Genomic DNA, 14,837 nt, shown 5'->3' with positions numbered 1-14,837 from the left:
ACTGAGACACTTCATTGTACAAATTTTAGTTATCACTCCCTCCTAAAGGAATCATCCCCTCAACTTGTGCACAAATGCTTTTTGGAATTTTCAGTGTCCTCGATTGGGGATTACTTGGTTTGCATCTCAAAAATGATCAGAAAAGTCCATTAGCTGAGGCAGCCCCAGCTTGCAAAATGAATTGTACAAAGGGCAGTAAATATTTGAGAGAGATGGATGGCAGGAAATGAAGTCATAGATAAATAAGAGCCTGCATGGATTTTATTTGAAAACCCCTGAAGCAGCGTGCCCCAGTCACTCTGATGTATTAGCTGCAAGTGGCACACTCCCTGTGGGGAGAGACATGTGTCTTTTGGACAAAGCTCAGCTAGACCCGGATATTCAACCCCAGCTTCCATCCACGGAGCTGATTTGTGAAAATGTCTCAGCTTCGTGGTATTTATGAGTTTTAAAAGCATGTGAAGTACTTACACAGTTCTTTCAAAAGGGTGAAAACATAAATAACAGTCATGGAAGGAATGAGTTTGAAGTCATTGGAGCAACTGAGTAGGCAGTTATCTCCCTGGGTATTCTGATTCATTATAACATTATGTAAAAAAAGAGAAAAAAGCTTCAGGAGATAAGAAAAACAAACCATATTCTATTCTTAGGTTGATCAGGGTCCCTCCTGATTAAATCAACCCACCTGATTAAATTATCAGATGTATATCAATTTACATCTACTAAATCCTTTAACAGTACATGATTCAATGGACTAATGGATAGGGTTCTATGTTAGGAGTCAAGAAGACCTGGGTTCAAATCCTGATCCTGACACTAACTGTGTGACCTTGGGCAAATCACTAAATTTCTCTCTGAGACTCACTTTCTTCATATCTGTAAAAATGAAGGAGCTAGGGGGCAGCTAGGTGGCACAGTGGATAAAGCACTGGCCCTGGAGTCAGGAGGACTTCAGTTCAAATCTGACCTCAGACACTTAACACTTACTGGATGTGTGACCCGGGGCAAGTCACTTAACCCCAATTGCCTCACAAAAAGAAAAAAAAATGAAAAAAAAAATGAAGGAGCTATATTTCATGATCTCTAGAGGCCCTTCTAGCTCAAAATTTCTAATAGCTGACAGAGCCTTGGCATGATGGAAAATTTTTACTAGAAACATCTGAGGATAATAATAGCACCTTAATTACAGGACTCTTGGGAGGATCACTTAAGATCATGTTGTGGTCAACTCTTTGCACACCGTAAGGTGCTATATAGATGTTTTATTATTATTATTTAATTTGATCATCAGAGTGACTTTGTGATGGAGGTTTCTAGGTAAAGAAACAAAGGCTCAGATAAATTAAGTGACCCATGGTCCCACAGCTAATAGGAAGCAATTCAAACCCAGTTCTTACCCCGAGTCCCTGTTTTCCCCTCTATAACACAGCTGCTTCAAACTCTTCCTTTTTTTTCCTACCTTTGAAACCAGTGGCCCAGAAAAGGTAACCTGTACTTCTGAAACAGCTTTCAGTCCTTTCAAAGATAATTACGGGCTAGAAGTGGGGTGGTAACAACAAATGCACATTGGCCAGGTAATGGAATGCTATAATTGTGGTGTCATATGGAAGGCCTGTGGGTGGGCCCGGTTTGCAAATCTATCTGTGGCTAGCAAAATAAAAAGGCATTTGTGCTCCTCAATGGGTGACTCTTTTGTAGCTGAACTTACTAAATGGAAAGAATAAGTTTGCTTATAATGACTCTTTGTAAATATTTTTTTTTTTGCAGGGCAATGGGGGTTAAGTGACTTGCCCAGGGTCACACAGCTAGTAAGTATAAAGTGTCTGAGGCCGGATTTGAACTCAGGTACTCCTGAATCCAGGGCCGGTGCTTTATCCACTGCGCCACCTAGCCGCTCCCTAAATATTTTTTAGAATGTGAATTAGAGGTAATCTTAGGATGTGATTTAAACTAAACAAGATGACATTTTCATAGGGATGGCCTGTCATAGGAGAATAAGTGGTGCAGGGCTCTAGGATAGTGTTGGAGTAGATAGTACAATAAGGTGGGAGGGGGGAAGAAAAGATCTAGGTTCAAGTGCAAACTCTTCCATTAATTTCTTGTGGGAACTTGGGCAAGCCACTTCTCTCAAGACCTCAGTTTCCTTAATTGTAAAATGAAGTGCTTTTTTTTTTTTTAAGTGAGGCAATTGGGGTTAAGTGACTTGCCCAGGGTCACACAGCTAGTAAGTGTTAAGTGTCTGAGGCTGGATTTGAACTCAAGTACTCCTGACTCCAGGGCCGGTGCTCTATCCATTGTGCCACCTAGCTGTCTCTAAATGAAGCACTTTTTAACTAAACTGTCCATACCTTTTGACCAAAAGATCTCACTATTAAGCATGTACTCCAAGGAGATCAAGGACAAAAAGAAAAATTCCTCAGTGTTAGGGAAAGAGGACTTATGATTTCATTCATTAGGGAACTCCCTCTGCCAATGTAGATCAGTACCCACCCTGCAATTTATAGTCTTATACAGTCTTAGAACCATATTTTAACTACAGATTTTAGAACATGGAGAAGTTTAGCATCTTTTCCAAGGTCATAAAACCAGTATGTGTCAGAAGTAGGGACTTGAACCTAGGTCTCCTCTCTTTGGGGCTGGCTCTCTATTTGCTTATTTTTCCCCTCACAAACACTAAAATATTCATATCGATTTTTTTTTTGGTAGCAAAGAACTAAAAGTTAACTGGGTGCCCATCAACCGAACATCAGTTACACTGTGCTATATGATTATAATGGAATATTATTGGGGGCAGGGAACAAACATTTATTAAGCACCTACTATGTGTCATCACTGTACCAAATGCTGCACAAATATCTCATTTTTATCCTTACAACACACCTTAGGATGTAGGTACTATTATTTTCCCCAATTTACAGTTGAGGAAACTGAGGCAGTCAGAGTTTAAGTGACATGTCCAGGTTCACACAGCCAGTATCTGATGTTGGATTTAAATTTCTGTCCTCTAGGCCCAGTGATTTATCCACTGTCACCTGGCTGCCTAGGTCTTTAGCCCATAAGAAATGATGAATGTTAGGAATTTAAAGACATTTGGGAAGACTCACAAAAGTGAGTTAAATAAACAGAACCAGGAAAACAACTTATACAATGAGTGTAACAGTGCCAACTGAAAGAAAGACAACAATAACAAGAAGAACAACAACAAGGTAACAATGCTGTTTAATTAATAATGGCCCCAGGGAATAAAGAAGAAAATGCACCTCCCTGATTTTTTTTTTTGAAGAGGTGGGGGACTATGGGTGTGGAATGTAGAATGTATTGTCAAATGTGGTTTTTCTAAAAAAAAATATCTTTGGTACAAGGAAGGCATTTGAAAGGATATATTTGGAAATGAATGTGATATAAAAACAAAAGGCTTTATTAAAACTTTTTTAAAAATACAATAATAAAATGGAGGGATTGGACGAAGACATTTAACATTGTAGTTTCCTGTACAGAAGCCATAAATTTGTATAGTTTGTGCTAGCTTAGGGTCTCAACATCTCTTTTCTTAAGGTACAGGAACAGTGACAGTAAAAGCATCCCTTCCACTAATGCAGGTCACAGTCTGTCATATCATAGTAGATGTTCCTTGGGAATCATTGTAGCCAAAACATCATTCCTGCCCCCTTCCAAAAAAATGCCCCAAAGATTTCCTAGAAACCAATCTTCTGAAAATGAATAGCTTTGTAGCTAGGACTGAGTAGGCTGAACTGGTCCTTCAGCAACAGACATGTTATTCATCACTAGGCCCATTCTCGAGGCCTTTCCAGAATACACCAGAATACATTTCATTTTTGATAGGTCTTATGATTTCATTGTTGCAGAGGACTGTCACGAGGAACCCTGCTGCTAATGTAGATTGGCACCTGCTCTGTGATTTCCTGAGGGATCTGGGGGGTACAGTGGACAGAGCTTTCAGCCTGGAGTCCAGAAGATTTAAGTTCAATTCTGACCTCAGGCACTCACTGGCTGTGTGACCCGGGGCATCACCCCTGCCTCAGTTTCCTTATCTGTAAAATAGAGAAAATAATAATACCTACCTCCCAAGGTGGTTGTGAGGATAAAATGATAGAATTATAAAAAGCACTTGGCACAGTGCCTAGAACATAGTAAGCACTATATAAATGTAATCTATTATTATGACAATCTTAAAGAGTTGGCTGGAAGAACTGTAATGTTAAGTAACCTGCCCAGTTTTATGAAGACTCCAACCAGAAAGGAGTTCAAGGCATTGTATTGCTGAAAGTAAATGAAACCTTTCCTGCTCTCTCTTAAGGCTAATGCCTTCCCTCAGTGGATTATCTCCAGTATATTTTATATATATATATTTTTTTTTTTGGCCTTTTTTTGTATTGTCAGCACTTGGCATTGTGCTTGGCACATAGTAAGTGCTTAAAAAATGCTTGTTGACTTGTTAAATTGACTTGACAATTCATTATCACTTGTTTGTCCTGTTTTTTCCTTAGTGTTAAGTATGCTTGTGTGTCCAGGTTTATGGAAAGAGGTATGTATCCTCTAATAGTCTGCCAATTGAAAGCAAGTTGTCCTAATTCTAAGAACAATTACCTATCCATAGTGAGAGTTCTGAAATCATTTCTCTTGGTTTCCTGTCCTAAAATGTCAATAAATCCTGTCTGGGGAGGGGTGGTGGTAGAAGGGAATAAGGAACAATCTATGTTGAAAGAACTTTTTTTTTGTTGTTCTTGAAAGTACTTTCAAAGAAGTATGCATCATTATAGAAAACAGGAAGCCTTCTCCAACCCCTCTTAATTCCAGTGCCTTCCCTCCATTATTTCCATGTATACTATATATAGTTTGCTCCGTATATATCTGTTTGCACATTGTCTCCCCCATTAGTTTTCAGGTTCCTTAAGGACTGGGACTTTCTTTTGCCTCTTTTTGCATACCTAGCACTTAGTATAGTAACTGGCACTTGGAAGGCACTAAATAAATGCTTGTTGATTGATTATCCTTATTGTTAATAAAAATATTAATATTATTTTAACACATTTGTTTTAATTTGGGTCCCTTTTAATTGTATATACTTTTTAAATGTAATTTTCTTCTCTTTATAAAGTACAACATTTAAAAACTTGAGTGATTATGTCATAGAGATCAAATAAGATTTTTTATTTTTTAATTAAAATTCTTTTTACCATAAAATATCTTATTATTTTCTAGTTACATATAGAGATAGTTTTCAACATTTGCTTTTATAAGATTTCTAGTTGGAGTTTTTCTTCCTTTCTCCCTTCCCTCCCTTCTCCCCAAAACAGCAAGCAATCTGATATAGGCTATATATGTACAATCACATTAAACATATTTCTGCTTTAGTCATGTTGTGAAAGAAGAATCAGAACAAAAGGGGAAAACCTCAGAAAAGAAAAAACAAAAACAAAACCAACTAGAAACAGTGTGGTTCAATCTGTATCTAGATTCCACCGTTCTTTTTTCTGGATTTGGGGAGCTTTTTCCATTGTGAGTCCTTTGGCATTATCTTGGACCATTGTATTGCTGAGAAGAGTTAATTCTCAGATAACATTTTTTTTTAGGAACCTGACTACAAACAAAAAATATTTTGAAATTCAAGCAAGCATAATTTATACTAAAATGAAAATAATGATAAAAGCTCATATTTTTATAGTACTTTAATGTACTTTCTTCAAAACAACCCTGTGAGGTGAGTAGAAGGAATAGTTTTCTTTATTTTATAGATAAGGAAACAGAAGCTCATATTGGTTAAAGGACTTCCACATGGTCATACCTATAGCAAGTAGTCCTCCCAGGACGTGAACTTCTTCTTGTGTATCCCAGCTTTCCTGGATATGAGTTCCCTGAAAGCTCCCTAAGGTTCCCAGAATACTTGGGGTCTCCACTTGCAGGAGAGGGGAAATTTGGTTCCATGATACCCGCAATTGATATCATTACATGATACAGTCACAGAGATGTTAAAGCGTGATAAAATATTAACACATTATTGCTTTGCAGTGTATGAACACTTCTTGATTGAGATGTGAGAGCTATGCTTATTGGACAAATAACTGACCACACACCTGGAAGACCCTTAAAAGATGCAGTTCCAAGCAGTTTTGAGCAGGAGCCAGCAGTTTAGAGGAACCAGGTCCCTGAAAGGGAATTACAGTTGGGGATAGAAGAAGGGATTTCTTCTTCTCTCTCCTCCCCTGCCATTGGCCATCTAGAAATGGAACTACTTACCAAGGAGGAGAAGAATCAATGTGAGATATATAGGCATGCTTCAGAATGATATGGATACAAAGAAGCAGTCACTCAAGTGAGGAAACATCTTCTAGTATTGGGAACTCTGAAAGCAAAGAAGATAGTGGCTATGGACTCAATTCAGCTCATCTTGGCAGTAAGGGTTAAGGAGATCAGAATCCAGGACTCCAACGGAACAACCCACCTAGCAGAGATGGTGTGTCCAGGAAGGAACTTAATGAGATTTCACAGGAGAGAAAGGACTTGAAGGCATAGTATTAATGAAGGAATGAGTAGGCATTGTCCCTACAAGTGTCTTACTACAGTTGCATTTTTTAGCTTCTGCCTGTCTTCCCTCAAATGCTGTATGTAATTGTGGGAGAGTATACCCCAGATTTATGGGGGGAATGTTGTATAGTTAATTTACTATGACATATTAATAAATGCCTTTGCTGAGAGCTAATCGTGTCAATTGACTGATTGTTAATGGAATGAATACAAATAGGGGCTTACAAACTATAGTAGTAGGAATTCAGATTTATAAATTATACCTCTGAATCTGAGAGGAGTCACCCCCTTAAGAAACCATCCTGCAAAGCTGTGCATACTGAGTTGGACCCATGGGGATGATACATACTTAAAATAATAATACCTCATGAGCCCCTCACTTAAGTTCTTTTTACTAGATCAAACTACTAGCTCACTTAATTAAGAAGCATAGCAAAACTAATTACAAGGAAAATTCACACACACACACACACAGACTATACTTTCCTGCATATTTGCAAAAATATTTTTCCTTTTCCCTAAAATAATTCTATTCCTTTGCTACTACTTGTGCTTCTTCACAGTATGGAAAAGGGATCCAAGAAGACAGGCAGTTGCATTTACTCCCCAATGGCTCTTCTTCTTCCCCAACACAGTGAGAAGGGAGCTAGCTCTGTCACCTTTGGGAGGTTGTTGAAACTCTTGCTCTTGGAACCATTCTGGGAATCTTAGCAGTGGAAATGCAAAATATCAAAGCTAACAGCTGTCAGTAGGAAAATCTCCTGCTGTTGTTTCTACCGGGGATGCAGCTGAAGGAGGAGCCTCTTGGAGGCTTTTCTCCCGACTAAAGCAAGTATGGACTGCTGGTCTTGTATGCCACCTACACCAATCCTGGCATGGCTTAGACATAGTGGCCATAGTCTTCTACTTCCAGGTTTTGATTCTTTCTCTTTTCAAGATACCTTTGTTATACAGAAAGACATCCATTCACTGTATCTATGCCCTGTTTACAGCCATCTGGCATATATTTCAGGACCTTCTCCCAATGATACCAGCTCTGCACCAAAGCCTGGTGGGGGGCATAGACACACATCCATTACCTTTATAAATCATCTATATCATACCATAGTGGCTTCTTAGAATATAACATAAATTTTGGCCAGTGGTATCCTTATTTTCTCAGACCCTCTTTTCCCCAACTTTGTAAAATGGGGCTAAGGATGGGACCTACCTCAAAGGGATTGCAGTCAAGATAAAAGAAGATAACAAATATGAAGTAATTTGCAAGTCTTGAAACTAGGTAAATGTTAGCTGTTGATATTGTCACCTATTTCTATTAGAAAATTGCAGAATTAAATTAGCTGCTAACCCATCTGGCTAGAGAGAAGACAGTTATTTGTTAGCACTACTAAGCTGGTTTTTAAGGTCTTAGGACAGTAAACGAGGGGAAGGGACTGGTGCATTTTCACAGTTTTAACTAATCCAATTATAACAAAATGATGTCTATACCAAAGGCTGCCATTAAAAGTGGCTGTTGGAACAAAACACCATTCTGATTAAAGGTTTTCTTTCATGTCAGAAAAGTCATTATTTAACAGGGTATCCTGGGTGGCCCTGTTATTCTAAGGCTATCTCTACTTGATGCCAAAACATCTGGGTGAAGAATGTCAGGCAGACATCCACACTGTTGAAAAAATATATAGATGTTTAATATTGTGTAGGGGGGGGGGAAATCTAAATTATTTCCCTTTTCATCTGGAAGTTTTGGTGTTGTGTACATATAGCTTAAGAAACCAAAAGTTTCACAAGGTTTAGGAAATACCACAGCCTAAGGCAGGTAGGGGAAAAATGGGTAAGACTGTCTGACTCGGAGTCAATAATACCTGAGATCCAAACCACCTTAGACAGCCTTACTACCTGTAAGACTCTGAGCAAATCACTTAAATTCTGTCTGCCTCAGTTTCCTTATCTGTAAATTGGGCATAAAAATAGCACCTGACTCATGGGATTGTTGTGAGAATCAAATGAGATACAACGTTCAATAAATGCTAGTTATTTTTTTTATTAAGGGGGAACTTAGAAAATTATCTATATCAGAGCAAGAAAGGATGACCATGTAGTGCTAGGGAGGAGAATTAGAACAAAGAATAATGGGAGTGGACAGGACTTTAGAGACCATCTATTCCAACACCCTTCTTTTATAGAGGTAAAAACTGAGAACTAGAAAGGTTCAGTGACTTGTCCAAAATCAGAGCTAGGGTGAGGGTGTTTGATTTCCAACAGCTCAGTGCTCTTAACACTATGCTTTGCTACCAAGCAGCCAATGAGGAATTTTTTTTTTTTGCAGGAATAGGGGGTTAAGTGACTTGCCCAGGGTCACACAGCTAGTAAGTGTCAAGTGTCTGAGGCTGGATTTGAACTCAGGTACTCCTGAATCCAGGGCCGGTGCTTTAACCACTGAGCCATCTAGCTGCCCCCGAGGAATTTTTTTTTTAATGTAAAACATTACCATAATAGTCATTTTGTATAAGAAAACTTGAATAAAAGAAAAAAAAATGACAGAAAGTGAAAAATGGCATGCTTCAGTCTGTGTTCCATAATATCAGTTCTTTCTTTGGCGGTGGATTGTATGCTTCATCATTAGTCCTTTGGGATTGTCTTGGATCATTGTATTGCTGAGAATAGTCAAATCATTCACAGTTCTTCATCAAACAATATTGCTGTCTCTGTACACAACGTTCTCTTGGTTCTGCTCACTTCACTATACATTAGTCCAATGAGGAATTTTGTGTGTGTGTGTATGTGTGTGTGTGTGTGTGTGTTTGCGGGGCAGTGAGGGTTAAGTGACTTGCCTAGGGTCACATAGCTAGTGTCAAGTGTTTGAGACCAGATTTGAACTCAGGTCCTCCTGAATCCAGGGCCAGTGCTTTATCCACTGCCAATGAGGAATTTTTAATTAATTAATTAATTTTTTTGGTGAGGCAATTGGGGTTAAGTGACTTGCCTAGGGTCACACAGCTAGCAATTGTTAAGGGTCTGAGGCCAGATTTGAACTCAGGTCCTCCTGAATCCAGGGCTGGTGCTCTATCCACTGTGCCACCTAGCTGCCCCCAATGAGGAATTTTTAAAGAAAGCTATTAAATGTTTTGTGAATCCTAAAAAGAAAAGAAAAAGATTAAATTACATTTGATGGAGTTTTGGGGTTTAAGTATTTTTAAAAATTCTATATGTATAGACATACATGTGTGTGTATACACACACATGAATAACAAATCCATGTGATCTGCTTCTCTGTATCCTTTACAGGTTAGCACACTGTCTTCTTTCCAATCCCTGGAGAGCCTTAATGTACTACAAGGCACTTTCTTCAAAAAAACCCTTATGAGGTTGGCAGCATGAGTATTATTATCTCCATTTCAGAGATGAGAAAACTGACCCCAAGATGGGTGGCTTGAAACCAGGTCTTTTCAGTATTATCTGATAATGGTTTTAGATCATATAACTAATGTGTACTAAGGCAGAACTGGAATTCAGATCTTCCTGACTCTAAGAAGTGAGTTCAAATCGTGATTAAACACTTACCAGCTGTGTGACCCTGTGCAAATCACATAACCTCTGTTTGCCTCAGTTTCCTCAACTGCAAAATGGGGATAACAAGAACACTTCCTTTCCAGGATTGTTCTGATGTACGTGCTTATGCTTATCCCCTTATTCTCTTCCCTTGTCTACTAGATAACCTAGGTCCTCTGATTCTCAATTCAGTATCTTTGGAATCCATCTCACAGGGTTTTGTGCTGATCACATGACACACCAAACTCAAAAGGGCTGTGCAAATGCAAGACATAAGGCAGCAACAGAGTTGTGAGTCTCAGCTTCACAGTACACTTCATTCTTTCATCTCAGAAGGCATTGGAAAGGTTCCATTCTCTTTCTATGCCATTATATGCTCTAGTTTTGTGGATTGTAGCAAGACTGAATGAGTCCAGGGAGCATGTGCCCCCTAGATCCCCTGGAAACTCCCCTCAAAGGACCCAAGTGGAGTTACTTTGTCCTTGGAATTCTTGGAGTATTCAGAGAGATCTTTGGGCTCTTGGAGTGCTGCAGCTGAAAGCTATCTCTCCTTTTATCAGATACAGCACCCTGTCCCCCTGCTGCTGTCACTAGTTTGAAGAGAGCCAAGGGAACATAAGAAACGAGAATCCAAGGGTCTATCACATCATTTTAAAATGACAATGGGGGGGCAGCTAGGTGGCACAGTGGATAGAGCACCGGCCCTGGAGTCAGGAGTGCCTGAGTTCAAATCCGGCCTCAGACACTTAACACTTACTAGCTGTGTGACCCTGGGCAAGTCACTTAACCCCCATTGCCTCACCAAAAAAATAAAAATAAAAATAAAAGACATAAAATGACAATGTGGGCCACCACATGGCCAGGAGCATTCAGGAAATTTATCACTCCCAAAGGCCTAAGAAATGAATTGCTTTGTCTTTGGAATCCTGCGAACTTCCAAGGGAACTCTGGGTGAATGCTCTCTAGGCTGGTGCCTATGGGCTCATTCAGCTGCAGTACACTTGTACAGTGAACTTACATAGTATATAATTCAGTTCACGCAGTATGCATATTTATGCATCTGTTGCCATATCTACTAGATTGTAAACTCCATGAGGGCACTGAGTCATATTTATCCTTGTATTTCCCCCATTACTCAGAAGAGGATTTGGTTGGATATTGAGTGAATGAATGGATAGACAGATCACAGGAAAACTTCTGAGTCTCAGAAATGAAAAGGGACCACAGAGGTCCTCTAATCCAAAGGACATCTGTAGAAGAATCCCCGTACAAAGGAGCTATTGGCAAAAGAAATGAAATGAGGAAAGTCCTGGTAGGATGTGTGCCTTTAACCCTTAATAAGAGCCTCCAAATCTCACTCACCAATACCAAGAAAAAATATATATAACACCTTATTATTTAACTATTAATTATATGCCCATTATTCTAATATTATGTGAGTATATGTGTATTTATGCATCAAATTGTAGTCTATTTAAGTCAGCTCTGTTTTTAAAAAAAAATACACTTTGCTGATATCTTCTGTTTTGACATCTGTTCAATTTCCCCCATAACCTTCTCCAACCTCTTAGGGCTCTATGATTTTGGTATAAAGAACCCAATGAAGAAGTAGCATGGTATGGAGAAAAAGCATTGGCTGTTGGGTCAGAGTCCCTATGTTTGACAAATGACTTAACCTCTCTGGGTCTCAGTTTCTTCATCTCTAAATGGATGATTCTATAATTCTAATTGTTCTCTTGTGACTTCATCAAGAAGAGATACACCTGTGGGAATCTTAATCCCCACTGTTACCTCATTACAGATGTCTTCCTTGGCCCTCTGTACTTCAGCATGAGATGGGGAAGAAGAGACTTTTTTTTTGTGCCCAGCTTGGCTCTTATTTCCCTCTCGGTAGCCTCTACCCAGAGGTGTTGGAAGCTAAGCATTTTCTTCTTACCACATTTTTGCACATTTTCAAACTCTCCTCTCTGGCACTCAGAGGAGGTTGGGCAGCCCGCTGACCTCCAGAAATGTTAGGCTTTACAAATTAACCATAGCAGCAAATCCACTTATGGCCCTCTGGCCTTCTTAATGACATCCAAAGCTATAGATAGACCCCTTTGTGGGATTTCACACATTTGCAGTCTTTCTGACCATACCAATATGGAAGTGGATATAAAATGACATAGGGTTTTTTGGTGGGAAACTTGGAAGAAAGGTGTTCTGACTCAGTTCCTCTTTTCAATCATTAACACCCCTCCTGCTGATTTATCAAACTAAAGCTTTTCCTGCATTGTGAAGTCAATTATGCATTTACCAATGTTGCACTGTCTTACTCTCTCCCTGAAATGGGTTTCCAAGTCAGTCCCCTGTCCTCCCCCTCCAGTACATCTCATCATCATGTTGCTATGATTGGGATATCAAATGATTAGGAATAATTCACTTGTAATTTGTGGCCTGAAGTTCATCAGCAATTAAAACTACTTTAAATAGCATCACCTGTCATTTAAATACCAATAAATAAATTTGGAAAGGTATGATTCATAGCATTGAGGCTTCCCTGGATTTGAAATAAGGGGATCTTTCCTGTCATGAAGAAGTTTATGAGGACCAATGGGTGGACACAACAGGTAATTTAAAATACCAACCCAACACCCTAATAAACTCAGATATCCTGGCTCTTCTCCTCCCTCCAAAAGGGCCAAGTTATGCTAGCCTTCTGTTCCCTGTGAAGTTATTCCTCTGAGAAAGGAGGAGGCACATCTGCGGAACTCATTGTCTATCCAATAACCCTGCCCGTAGACTCCCATGAAATGAAGGCCAAGTTGTTCTCCCCCACCCCCCCACAGCCCCCAAGCTGGACAACTCTCATTTTCAGAATAAAGAGAAACATCCCCAAATGTTGCCACTAAACTGCCTTTTCAGGCCTCTTTTATTTGCTATGTTGCAAGTGTTCTACCCTTAAAGGCTTCCTTCCATTCCTCTGAGGAATCATTCCCATTAAGAAGAAAAAAATCACCAGCAGCTAGTTTACATTGTTTTATATTTCCCACTAACACACATCCTTTTATTCTTCCTCTTTCATTATTTGTTTAGTATAACAACCTTGGAACATAGAACATACAATGTCAAAGCTGAAAGGGGCCTTAGAATGGAGTATGTTGGAGCTAGAAGGATTGGCTGGTTGGATGTTCTTCACAAATGAAGAAACTGTTTAGCAATTAGAAGGCAGAAAGTGGCCTGCCCAACACCATACACTGAATCGCTGGCAAGCCTGGTACCATAACCCAGATTTCTTGGGTTTTGTTCCCATGCTCTTTCTATTCTATACGGTGACCAGATATTCTAATACAACCATGGTTTTAAGAAAATAAAATGTATTTTTAAGGAGACTTTGCCAAAACAAAATTCTTTTTGAGAAGTTTTCTTTGAATTTTTGCTTAGCAAAGTAGCATATCCATAGGACTCAGAGCTAGGACAGGTCTTTACTATCATCTAATCAAAATCTCTCCTTTTACTCAAGATGCTAGTGAGGCCTGCCAGAGGTTAAATGGCTTGTCCAAGGTCACACAATAAATAAATAAGCAGAAAAGCTAGGACCAAAACTCTGACTCCAACTTTTTCCCTGATACCCCTTTTCATTGTCAGTTAGTCAATAAACATTTATTGGCCCTCCCTCCCCTACTACGTGTCAGGCACTCCCACTACAAGGCATCCATGGCAAGTGTGAGCAGCCAGGTGAAAAAGATAAAAATAAATCATATTATTCAAGTGTAAGACCTCTTGACCACTAATCAACAGACATCAGCTGCCATGATGGTTTTTCTGAGAACTGAAAAAAATGGGAACAACAATAAACTGAAATGGGGGCGGGGGCGGGGATCTGGAATTTCCTGCTGCACCAGTTTTCTATTACTATCCAGAAATTGGTCCTTTTGGATTTTTAAAGTCAAAGAAATTGTTTATAATTTTACAATCTTTTCCGATATCACTCCTGCTTGTTGTAAATCAAATGCCTCTTCATTATTGAGAAAAGAATCCTGGTATTCACACATATAATTTCAGGAGTTTGAATCTATTTAGCAGCCTAATTCCCAGAGTCTTGGTGTATACTAAGTGATAAGTATATAGAGACAAATAAGAAACAAAGGACTTTTGTAAAAAGGGATCAGTAATAAATCCACCAAACCTTAGCATACAATGAGACAGCTTAATAAAAGCACAGGAAAGGTTGTTAATGACCAAATGCATATTGTTTGTAGCCTTTCAAAATGCTAGATGCTATCAAAGAAGCATCTGAGAGATAAAAGAAAGAAATGCAATATTTTAAATGCTCACAGTATCTTTGGGGCTGTTCTTCCTGGTTAGGGTTATTGAATACAAGCAAGATTCCTTATCGCTATTGGGACGGGAAAGCTTGAGAATTTATCCTAGGTCTCCTTGTGGCTACATGAGTGCATAAATACCAGAATATAGTACTTCAAGAATCCCTGATTTCATTAGGTTGGCATTTTGCCTCCCCCCCCCCCCCCCCCCCCGCCCGCCATGCCAGGCTGGAAATTCTTTATGGCTTGATAGATGGTCTGCATCAGTTGCAGTGGCTGGAAAAAACAGCCCCAAAGATACTCTGAATCTTGTCAGGCTGGTCACCAGATCCCAGACAGATGGCTCATTGCTTCAATCAGTCAACAAACTAACAAGCATTTATTAAGCACTCATATGTGCCAAGCACATTGAAGTTGCCAAGAAAGGCAAAAACAGTC

Source organism: Dromiciops gliroides, chromosome 2 (genome assembly GCF_019393635.1).
Source record: "Dromiciops gliroides isolate mDroGli1 chromosome 2, mDroGli1.pri, whole genome shotgun sequence".
Lineage (NCBI taxonomy): Eukaryota > Metazoa > Chordata > Mammalia > Microbiotheria > Microbiotheriidae > Dromiciops > Dromiciops gliroides.
Note: the sequence above shows the minus strand (reverse complement) of the source record.